At 41.0% G+C, this 11,217-nt stretch overlaps 1 pseudogene; it reads right to left on the bottom strand.

Moving 5' to 3' along the window:
* Positions 1-1,423: 1,423 nt before the first annotated feature.
* On the bottom strand, positions 1,424-8,351 carry LOC110742850 (annotated as a pseudogene).
* Between the last annotated feature and the right edge of the window lie 2,866 nt (positions 8,352-11,217).

The raw sequence follows: 11,217 nt of genomic DNA on the forward strand, positions 1-11,217 counted from the left end.
TATTATTATAATGAAAATAATTTCAGAAGAACAAACAACAAATGGTACCCAATGTCCAGAAAAAATTAAAATTCTATTTGGGATTCCCATAGGATCTAATACCAATCCCACAGATGAAGTCTGATAGTTTATCATGAAGACAAAAGCTTAGGAAAATAAGGGGCTTGATCCATGAAAAATATAATAATAGCAAAAGGAAAAGGACTAAATAATATTATTAATTTATAGTAGACATCAGCAAGGAGCAACTGGTGGCATGGAAAAAGGTAGTAATTTCAGTAGATGTCTCATAATATGAAACAAGAATTATATTTTTTACAACCACACAAAAACTACAAGTAAAACTCTAGAAATACAAACAAGTTTTTAGAACTATTAAGTGTCCAGTAATTTTTTTCTTAGAACAAAGCATAGGACCAAATATAAAGATAAAACAAATTTTTTTCAGCTCATGCTTAAAATATCATATTTTAAAGCTTCTATAACACATTCATTCACAAAATCAAAGACATTAAAATAAACTGGTCACCTTTTTATATCACATTATAAGTTCCCAAACTAATTTTGCCTCATTTCATTACTATTTAGATAGAGATTATTATTCTATAGTAACATATTTTTAAAATGTTTTCCAACTCATTTTATTTAAAAAGAATTATTTTTGATCAACAATTGCAGCAATTTTTTTTCTAAAGAATTGCCTTTACAATGAAACCATCCAAGATGACTAAAACAATGAGGTAATTTTTTTAGAATGTAGATTATCTCCACAATGTCTATTATATATTTTTGCAAGTCAGCAAATTATTTCATTTTCCTCTCCCTAGTATGGAAATTTAATCTAGGTATTTATTTCATTTTCGGTAACCTATTTGAAGAAAGACTAACTACCCTTCAGTATACAGGATTACATTATGCATTCAAAACTGATACTATAAATTATACAATCTAACAAAAAATTATTAATGGTTTATGGGGTGGGGGGAGGACAATCAGGAAACCTCAACTACCAGCAATAGAATGTAATAGTTCTCCATTTCTCCTTAGTGAAAGGAAAGGAGCCCAGAGCATTTGTGTTTAAACATTGCATCCACTCTTTCACACAGCGCTGTTTAAGACAGGGCGCAGTAACGACCCCAGATAGACTTCAGGTCTACACCACAGACCACCCTTAAACATCAGTCAATATATACTCTTAAGCTACAGCTGGGCACTTTTATTCATTTTAATATGCAATTCATGACAGTAGAACACGGAGAAACTTGTTATTCTACTGTATTATAATGGTGGTCGAATCTGCCAGCTATTTTCTTTTGCTACTGTTACTAGTGCTTCCCTCCAACTGGAGTATTTTTTTCTTTCTTTCCTTTTTTTTTTTTTTTTTTTTTTTAATTATTTTCCTTTCCTTTTCTTTTCTTTTCTAAAGAGATGGGGACTCAGTAGGTTGCCCAGGCCGGAGTGCAGTGGTTATTCACAGATGCCACCCCTCTACTTATCAGCATGGGAGCTTTGACCCGCTTCATTTCCAGACTGGACCAGTTCACCCCTCTTTAGGCAATCTGGTGGCCCCCTGCTCTGGGGAGGTCACCATAATGGTGAAATTAGTGCCGACCCCTGACCGGCATAGTGCCCTACAGCCTCTAATTCCTAGGCCCAAGTGATCCTCCCACCTCAGCCTCCCTAGTAGCCAGGACTGCAGGTGTGACACTGCTGCCAGTAAATAGAGTATTTTATGATTGTTAAAATCACTGGATGTAGATTCTAAGCCTTTTTTGACCATTTTTAAATCAATTAGAGAAGGGATCTTGTAAGCTGCAGTGAATCCTTCTGAAAGTCTGTGTTGCAGAGAATGAATGCCTCCACAAGATGCAGTACACTGGGGAGGACCCTGGCTAAGGCCACTCACAGCCATCCCAGGTGGACAGGGAAGTCCCAGGTGGACACCAGGAACTTGTTGGGTCCTCCATTCATACATGTGATTTTTCCTCCCACTTTTCTACACCAGGAGTCTAGATTCAAACTGCTGATTAGGTGTTTTATAGAAATAGTACAACAAAGAGAATTAAGTCTGCTACAACAGGCTTACGGTTTAGGCTGGGTATCAGGATTTCAGATGGAGGCAGGAGAAGCAAAGCTATTCAGAAACAGATCCACTCAGAGAACATAGACTCTCCCTCCCTTTACTTACATCATATCCCTTCGTAATGACAGTTATCATAATGCAGCAGTTCATCTCAAAAAATGTAAATCTGTGGGCAAATGTAATTCAATGCACAGAATTTTATTTTATAGAAAAATTTAATTTTATAAAAAATTATATACGGAAAATTAAGTACAGATTAATACAAATTTTACTGTAATTTATTGGATTTGTGTTCACCATTATACTATATCCCAAAGTCTCAGAAAACCAAAGTTTCTCTTAAAGCATCCTACCTAAAGGAAAACTGAAGCTTATCATATCCTACTCTGTAAATAAGCTCCATTCCAATTCTATTAAAATTACAGAATAACTCATATTTGTTTTGCTTTGTTGTTTTGTGCACAGCAGTATTTCCTATACTAAAAATGAAAAGCTCATCCACTACAGGATACTCTTATCTGTGTTTTCATTCTTAAATTAATACATTAATACATCCTTAATGCATGAAGACAACATTCTTAGGACTCATGAATCTGTTATCTGTCCCTTCTATTGCCTAGATTTAATTTGATGTTGGTCTAGGGTCTTTCCACAGTGTGCTAAAAGAAAGGATTTGTCTTGTTTTGTTTGTTTCATTCTGGATATTATTCAATATTTCCGGTGTGGATTGGGGAATTGAAGCTAGGATCCATGTAATATAAATGAAAATAAAACTGCTTTGCAATTTTGTTTTTCTATGATGATGCTTAGTTATGAATGATATAAATTATTATATATGAGATCATAAGATATGCAGTGTAGCAGGTTGAATTGTGTTTCCACAAAAGATACATTCAAGTCCGAATTCACAGTACCTGTGAATGCGGCCTTATTTATAAATAGGGTCTTTACAGATGTAAACAAGTGAAGATGAGGTCAGAGTGGATTAGGGCAGGCCCTAAACCTGATGACTGGTGTCTTTATAAGAAAAAGGGAAGGAGATCGTATGCAGAGACATAGAGGACACCACACACAGGAAAGATGGCCGTGTGACAATGGAGGCAATGATGGGAGTGAGGTGATGCAGCTACAAACCAGGAAACTATAAACCAAGAGACTATAAACCAAGGATTGCTACCAACCACCAGAAACTCAGAGAAAGGCATGGGACCAGTTCTCGCCTCACGGTGTCCAGAAGGAATCCATCCTGAAGACATCTTGCTTTTGGACTTCTGGCCTCCTGAACCGTGAAAGAATGAATTTTCTGTTGAAACCGACCCAGTTTGTGGTCATTTATTATGACAGCCCTAAGAAACTAATACATGCAGTATACATAGATTTGTAAAATAAGCACACCTCAAATTGCTTTCTGCATAAGGGCCAGTGTTAGCCAAGACTTTCCAAGCCTCCAGAGACAGGTGAGAAACTTCCACTTGGGAGAATTCTTTTTGATTACCAAAAGTCTAAGGACATTGACTTACCTTTCCTCATGATATGCTTTTTATTTATCCTCATTGTCATCTAAAATTACAGCTCGAAAGAAAATGATTATGTTGAAAACTGGAAGCAAGAATTGCTCACTGTGGAACTTGGGTTTTGCAGAAAAACACTCATCTCATGGTGGAGGCTGTGACTTTTCCATCTCCAGTTGCCTCCAGATTAATTTCCATTGTAAATGAGAATTTTTCTATTAAAAATGAGCATGTCAATCATTCAATAACATAAGTAAATTAGAAATCTTAAAGGCACACACATGGAGGAAGAAAAAAAAATACCTGACAGTACATATACCAAAATGTTAATAGAATTAAGAGTTCCCAATTTTCTTCTTTTTGGTCTTACAAATTCCCTAATTTTATTACACTGAGTATAAATTGCTTGTGTAATACTTTTAAAAAAGAAAAACTAGTAGGGAGTTGCCTAGTACGTGGCATGAAATTTGCATTTTTCCTAGGCCAGATGTTTCCCTTACCTTATCATGGTACCAGGAAAAATAAGGCAACAGACATCCACGGGCTCCTTGCCTTGGAATTTTTTTCCCTAGGCATGTGCACACACACAAACACACACACACATCCAACAAATAGAGGAATGTTAGCTTTATCAGCAATGAGATGTAAAGGAGACATAAATCATGGATGTATCTGACATTAAACCAATTTAGATTCCTTTCACACAACTTTCAATTTCAAGCGTGTCCTTTGATTCTCCATTTAGAGAAAACAGTCCCGTCTGCTGATCAGAGGATGTCTAACCAGGACTGCCCCACCTCACAGCTCCTGAAAACACATTGGGTCACAATTGAGTGTGATGTGAAAATGCAGTGAACAGCGCAAGGAGCCACATGTGGCAGTGCTGCATTTAACCCTACTTTCTAGAAACACTCAGGGTGGTAAGGAGTCTGGAGCATTAAAAAAATAGAAAAAAAAAATCTTGTATTATGGCATTACCAGTTTTAAAAGTCATTAGTATTTCTAGGCTTCCCATTAATGTTGGGGCAAATAATACAGTTGAAAGGACCTACAAGGTCCTGTATGCCCAGACCTCCTTTGCCAGCCACATCCCCACCATGCTCACTCACTCTCCACACACCAGGCCTCACTCAGGAACCCGAATGTGCTGCGATCCTTCCTGCCATCAGGCATTTGCATATATTGTCTCCTTTTCCTGCATTCTCTTCCTCTCCATCTCCTTAACTAAATAATTCCAACTTATACTTTAGATTTCAGCTGAGTCTTTGTTTCCTCGAAGTAACCATCCTTTACACTTCAGGCTATATCAACCACTCACTTCTTATGCTCTCACAGTACTCCTCTCCTCCCTAGCACCAAGCCAGGAGGGAATTTTACATTTATTAGTATGTTTGGGTTTTTTCGTTAATGCCTATTGCTATATCCAGAATATAAGTTTTATGAGGGCAGAGATAAAGCTGATTTATTTGGATTGCTTTTTCCCACCACTGAATCCCCTTTACTTGGAGAGTGCCTGGCACATAGTAGGCTCTAAATAAATATTTATTGGATAAACATATGGATGAATGAATTAGAAATACAAACTTTAAAAATTCTTCAAATTTGTCAGTTCTGGAGAAACGTCTTGAAGTCCAGTAGACATGCAACTGTGCACTCACTTAGACCAAGCTGGAAGAACTTGGAAAGCAATAGAGTTCAGTGACCACACCCAAACCAATGCTTAACCATAGTAACACTAGCTGTTTTTTTAGGTACTACTGGCTGTTATTGCTCATACTCCTAAGGAATTTTTCCACCATTTTTTTCTTTATATGTGCATGGTAACTTACATTTGTATTATTCAATAGAGTTACAAGCGGGGTATATTCATGGTTAGAAGGTGAGTGCCCGATCCCTAAGTTTATATGCAATTTTTTTCTTTTAATTGTCATTTTATAGCTCCCCATCGCAGCTGCCCCCCAACCCTTTCCTTTGATGACTAGGTTTGCCAGCTTCATCCATGTTGCTGCAAAGGGGAACAAAGCTGGGGCCTGGCAGCCCCACTACACTGCCTGCAGGGGAGAACAAGTCACAATTACAAATCATCACAACAATTAGCACCTGTACTTGGGGGATCTGCAAATTGAGGAGGCCCCAGCTCCTCACTGTACAGGGGTCTATTTGGCAGTGACCTTGCTCTGGCGATGATGATATTCCTCCAGCCTGAGGGAATTGATGTTGATGAAACCGGTGGCATCAATTGGTTCATAATCACCATGCACGTTCATGCTCACCAGGTCCTCGTTGTAGAGAGACAGTGGAGACTCCCAGCCGAGCATGTACACCTGGCCCTTGAAGAGGGACACCTGTACTTTCCCTTCCACTCGCTCTTGAGACTTGGCGATGGAGTGGCGGACAAATTCACACTCAGGGTTGCGCCAGAAACCAATATACACCAGCTCAGCATATTTCAAGCCCAGGCCTTGTTTGATTTGGCGCACTTTCCAGTCCATGGTAAGGGCCTCGGTGTCTAAATGAGCGTGGTAAAGGATGGTGCCTGCTGGGGTATCGTAGATACCTCGGGACTTCATTCCAAGGAAGCGGTTCTCCACGATGTCAATACGGCCCACGCCATGTTTTCACGTGACTTCATTCAGGTACATGAAGAGCGCCAAGGGGGTCTGGTGGGTGGTGCCATCCTTGACGTTGGTAACTTTCAAGAGGACCCCTTTTTTGAACTCGATCTCGAGAATGTCAGGGGTGTTGGGGGCTTTAGCTTGTCCGAGGTCTTCGTGTAGAGACCTGGAGGCGCTTGGTTCTTGGGGGTCCTCTAGGATTCCAGCTTCGTAGCTGATGTGCATGAGGTTCTCGTCCATGCTCCACGGGTTCTTGGGAGTGACTGGGATGGGAATCCCGTGGTGCTTTGTGTATTCCATCAGGTCACTGCAGCCCTTGAACTGGTTGTAGAATTCGGGCATCTTCCACGGAGCAATGACCTTTATGTGGGACGCCAGCGAGTAACAGGTGAGCTCACACCAGACCTGATCGTTCCCGTTTCCTGGGGCGCCGTGAGACACATACTTGGCCCCCTCCCGCTGGGCGATTTCCACTTGTTTGCGGGCAATGCAGGGCCTGGTGAGAGAGATGCCCAGGAGGTAGCGGTCCTCATACAGTGCGCTGGACTGGATGGCCGGCCAGATGAACTCCTCCACAAACTCCCTGCTGACATCCTCAATGAACACCTTTTTGGTCCCAAGCTTCGGTGCCGCCTTCCTGGCTTCCTCAAAGTCTTCCTTCTGGCCATTGTTGGCCAGGTAGGCAACGACGTCATAGCCTTGTTCCTTCAGCCGCGCGAGGATGCACGAGGTGTCCAGGCCGCCACTGTAGGCCAGAACCCCTGAGCCTTTGCTGGACATAGCGTTTGGGATTGGAGGCGCCAGTTCCCGGCATCTGGAATCTGTCTTCACGGTGCAGTGAACCACTGGGGCCCGGGCAGCGGTGGCAGGCGACAGAGCAGGGCTATATGCAATATTTTTTGCCTGCCAACTATCCTCTGATACCATGGCCAAGCCTCCCAAGATGGTGGCTTTCCAGGCTCACCTAGTAAATAGGGTTTCTAGGCTCAATTAGCCATGCCACTTAGTAAAACTTTACAGAAAATATTTCCTTCTGACAGATACAATGAGGCAAAGAAGCTGAAAACAGTTCGAGAATTTTATTCTCTCTTCATCCCTTATCAGTTGCAAAGCCAGTGTTCCTGAAACCTTTCCCTATCCTCTGCCAGGAAGTGGGATTTTTCAGCTGTATGGGAGAGTCACAGGCATCAAAGCTCATGTAGGACACTGGACCATGTTGCTGAGTCCCAAACGATTTTGCTCAAGACCTATAGTGAAGTCCCTGCTGTCACCACTAGATAATCTAGGAAACAATTTTCTCATCTCTCTTTTTGTTCACCTCAAGGTAGAAATAAAGGCCATGGTGACAGCCATATACAATGTTCTTATGCCACACTTGAAACGTGGTTGAGTAAGTGTCTGTCTATTCTTTTATATAAATATAAAAGGCAAAATTGTGTGATTTCAGGAAGAAGGGGGGCTTTTATTAGGGTGTTTAATGATGTTACACGTTCTCTCATATTGCAACCAGATAAATCCTTTCATAGAGGAACCCTTGGGATACTCTCCTTGAGATACTCACAATCTGTTTATTGTATACACTTCCTCCAGGAAGGAAAATTATTATATCGTAGTGTCAGGGAGTGAGGTTGCATGTGGGATGTTTCTTCAAAGTTCTCCCATAACATAGAGCCAACCAACTTTACCTTCAGTTGCATTTCTCTTTTTCAATTTAATGCTCATTGTAATTGCAGCCACTCAGTGGCCTTCCACTTTCATTCTCTGAAGATTGCTCACTGTTAATACCACGGCAGGCCAGCTCTATGCAGAATTGTGATAAGGAAGACTTTTTTTTTGCTTCACTTACTTTATTTTATTTTAGATTCAGGGAGTACATGTGCAGGTTTGTTATATGGAAATACTGTGTAATGATGAGGTTTAGGCTTGTCGTGAACCCATCACCCAAATAGTGAACACTGTATTCAGTAGATAGTTTTCACCCATTATCCCCTTCCCACCTTTCTCTCTTTTGGAGTCGTTACTGTCTATTATCTCCATCTTCATGTTCATGTGTACCCATTATTTTGCTCCCACTTTTAAGTGAGAACATGTGGTATTTGATTTTCTGTTTCTGAGTCATTTTATTTAGGATAATTACTTCCAGCTCCATCCATGTTTCTGCAAAGGACAAGATTTCATTATTTTTATGGCTGCATAGTATTCCATATGTATATGTGCCACATTTTCTTTATCCAATCAACTGTTGATGGACACTTAGGTTTTGATTCTATGTCTTTGTGAATAGTACTGCAATGAACATATGAGTGTAGGTGTCTTTTAAGCATCCCCTTCTCTCTGTGTCTTCATCAACATCTGTTATTTTCTGACATTTTAATAGTAACCATTTGAGATGGTATGTGACTGTGGTTTTGATTTGCATCTCTCTGATGATCAGTTGTGTGGAACATGTTTTTCAAATCTGTCTTTTGGCCACTTCTTTTTTTTTTTTTTTTTTTTTTTTGAGACAGAGTCTTGCTCTGTCGCCCAGGCTGGGGTGCAGTGGCCGGATCTCAGCTCACTGCAAGCTCCGCCTCCCAGGTTTACACCATTCTCCTACCTCAGCCTCCCGAGTAGCTGGGACTACAGGCGCCCGCCAACCCGCCCAGCTAGTTTTTTTGCATTTTTTAGTAGAGACGGGGTTTCACCGTGTTAGCCAGGATGGTCTCGATCTCCTGACCTTGTGATCCGCCCGTCTCGGCCTCCCAAAGTGCTGGGATTACAGGCTTGAGCCACCGCGCCCGGCCTCTTTTGGCCACTTCTATGCCTGAGGAAGATATTCGTGTGCACTGTTCCCTCCCCAGCCACTCTTCACCTTGGAGACTGGACTTCCTCCCTTCCAAACTTGTGATTTCCAAGAAAATGACTCTAAATGTAGATTCTGTGGTGGCATTTTAGGTATCAAGTAGTGTTTATGGGATCTAGGGAATAAGAGGCCCTTCTAATGCCTCTGAAATCTCCCTGTAAAGGAAGTGTCTGACCTTGCCTGCCAATAAAGCTTGGCCCTTTTCACACCTCTTCCTGGTGTCAAGCTTGACAAGAAAATTATGAAAATAGAGAACCTCCCACATACATTTTAGAAGTGAATTGGGAAATCCTTAAATCACTGGTCCTCTAAGATACAGGGATTTCTTTCTCCCTGTTTTACGGTGATAGTCTGTGTTTGGAAGTCTGATCAGGTTGCAATCTGCAAAATCGCAGCCCTTCACATAGCTCCCTCTTCAATATGCATCCAAAGAGACATGAGTATATTATTTCTTCCAAAGTCAGCTACAATTGAAGCTCACTAAATTGACTCCACATCTTGCTATCTCAGGCAGTGACAGAGGAATAGCAAGTTTTTTTTTTTTTTTCTAAAATGCTCATTTTTAACCAACATCTCCTTTGAAGATTTCTCTATCACTGATGCCGAGGACATGGTCTTTTCTTTACAGAGGATGGCAGAACACCTGCAAATCAATGTTTGAGTCCAAGGGCTGCCGTCATTGCCTCAAACACTTATGTAGTAACTGTGTCCTTTTGCCAGCTATGTCATACAGGATTGAAGGCAGAATTTATTACAAATGAAAGGACACTAATATCAGAAGGATGTTTTGCATGTGTGCATGTGCAAGTGTGTGGACATGCACACAAATACATATGTGTGTGTGCCTAGGGATTAGGTACAAGCACACCCATGCCTGTGTGAAAAGATGCCCAGAAGATTAACTCCACCCCTTGATGGTTCATGTTTATTATGGCCAAGAAAATCATGATAGTATCTCACATCATATAAAAATATATTTCAATGGTCTGCTTCTACCAATCCCCCTACTAACCATTCTACAGTGTGGGTTTCCTTTTATTTGTTCACTCTGCTAATCTTCATGGGGAGCCCATCTCAGTGTTTGCCTTTTCTCTAGCAGAATTGTCCTGCACTACGTTGTGTTGAGAATTATGCAATGATATGGATAGAAATGAATGGATAGAAAATTAAAGGAAAAGCAAGCAAAAGGAAATGTGGAAATTGGGTAATCAGGCCTGTAATCAAGTTGGTTTTATTCAGTTCACACGGACACAGCATCTCCTCAGCAGGCCCTGTTTCCCAAAGATTATTTGTGTCACATCCTAAAAGAGTGGTTATTTATTGAGTGAGCACTATGTGGCAGGCACTGTGCTAGGACCTATGCAGTCATCAGTCCAATTAATCCTCACACCACTTCTCTGAGACATACCTGTTATTATCCCCTTTTTACTGCTGCAAAAACTGAGCTTCAGAGAGGTTAAGTAACTTTGTCCAAGGTCTAAATCATTAATAGATGATGGGTGGATACAGGATATGAATCTGATAGCATGAACATGAGTCTGTGCACTTAATTAGTACTTCTCTGAGCCTTTTATTTTTAGCCTTGAAATCCCAAACCATTTAGTGGGGTTTACTAACTTATCACAAAGAGGTAATATAGAGTCAACAATGTGAGATCTATATATAAAGGAAGCTCTGAAGACACATGAATTTTCTACAATTATATAGGCAAAACTTGGTGCTCTGACATGTGAACCCTTGTTCTCACCCCTTATGTAAACTGCAACCATGGAATCACAAAATCGGGCTTCCAGAGCTTGGTGTTAATCCCTTGTCCCTCCAAGCACCCAAGATCTAATCATTCTATACATATGAATATTGTCCTGCTGTAAATGATCTTCAGAGGTGGGGGATGTCTAGGAACTAAGGTAGTACCTTTTAAATTAAATAAAAACTCCTGACCAGACACAGTGGCTCATGCCTGTAATCCCAGCACTCTGGGAGGCCAAGGCTGGTGGATCAACTGAGGCAAGAGTTTGAGACCAGCCTGACCAACATGGTGAAACCCCGTCGCAACCAAAAATACAAAGATTAGCAGGATGTGGTAGTGTGCACGTGTCATCACAGCCACTCAGGAGGCTAAGGCAGGAGACTCGCTTGAACCTGGGAGGGGGAGGTTGCAGTGAG

This window comes from Papio anubis, chromosome 4 (assembly GCF_008728515.1).
Source record: "Papio anubis isolate 15944 chromosome 4, Panubis1.0, whole genome shotgun sequence".
Classification (NCBI taxonomy): Eukaryota; Metazoa; Chordata; class Mammalia; order Primates; family Cercopithecidae; genus Papio; species Papio anubis.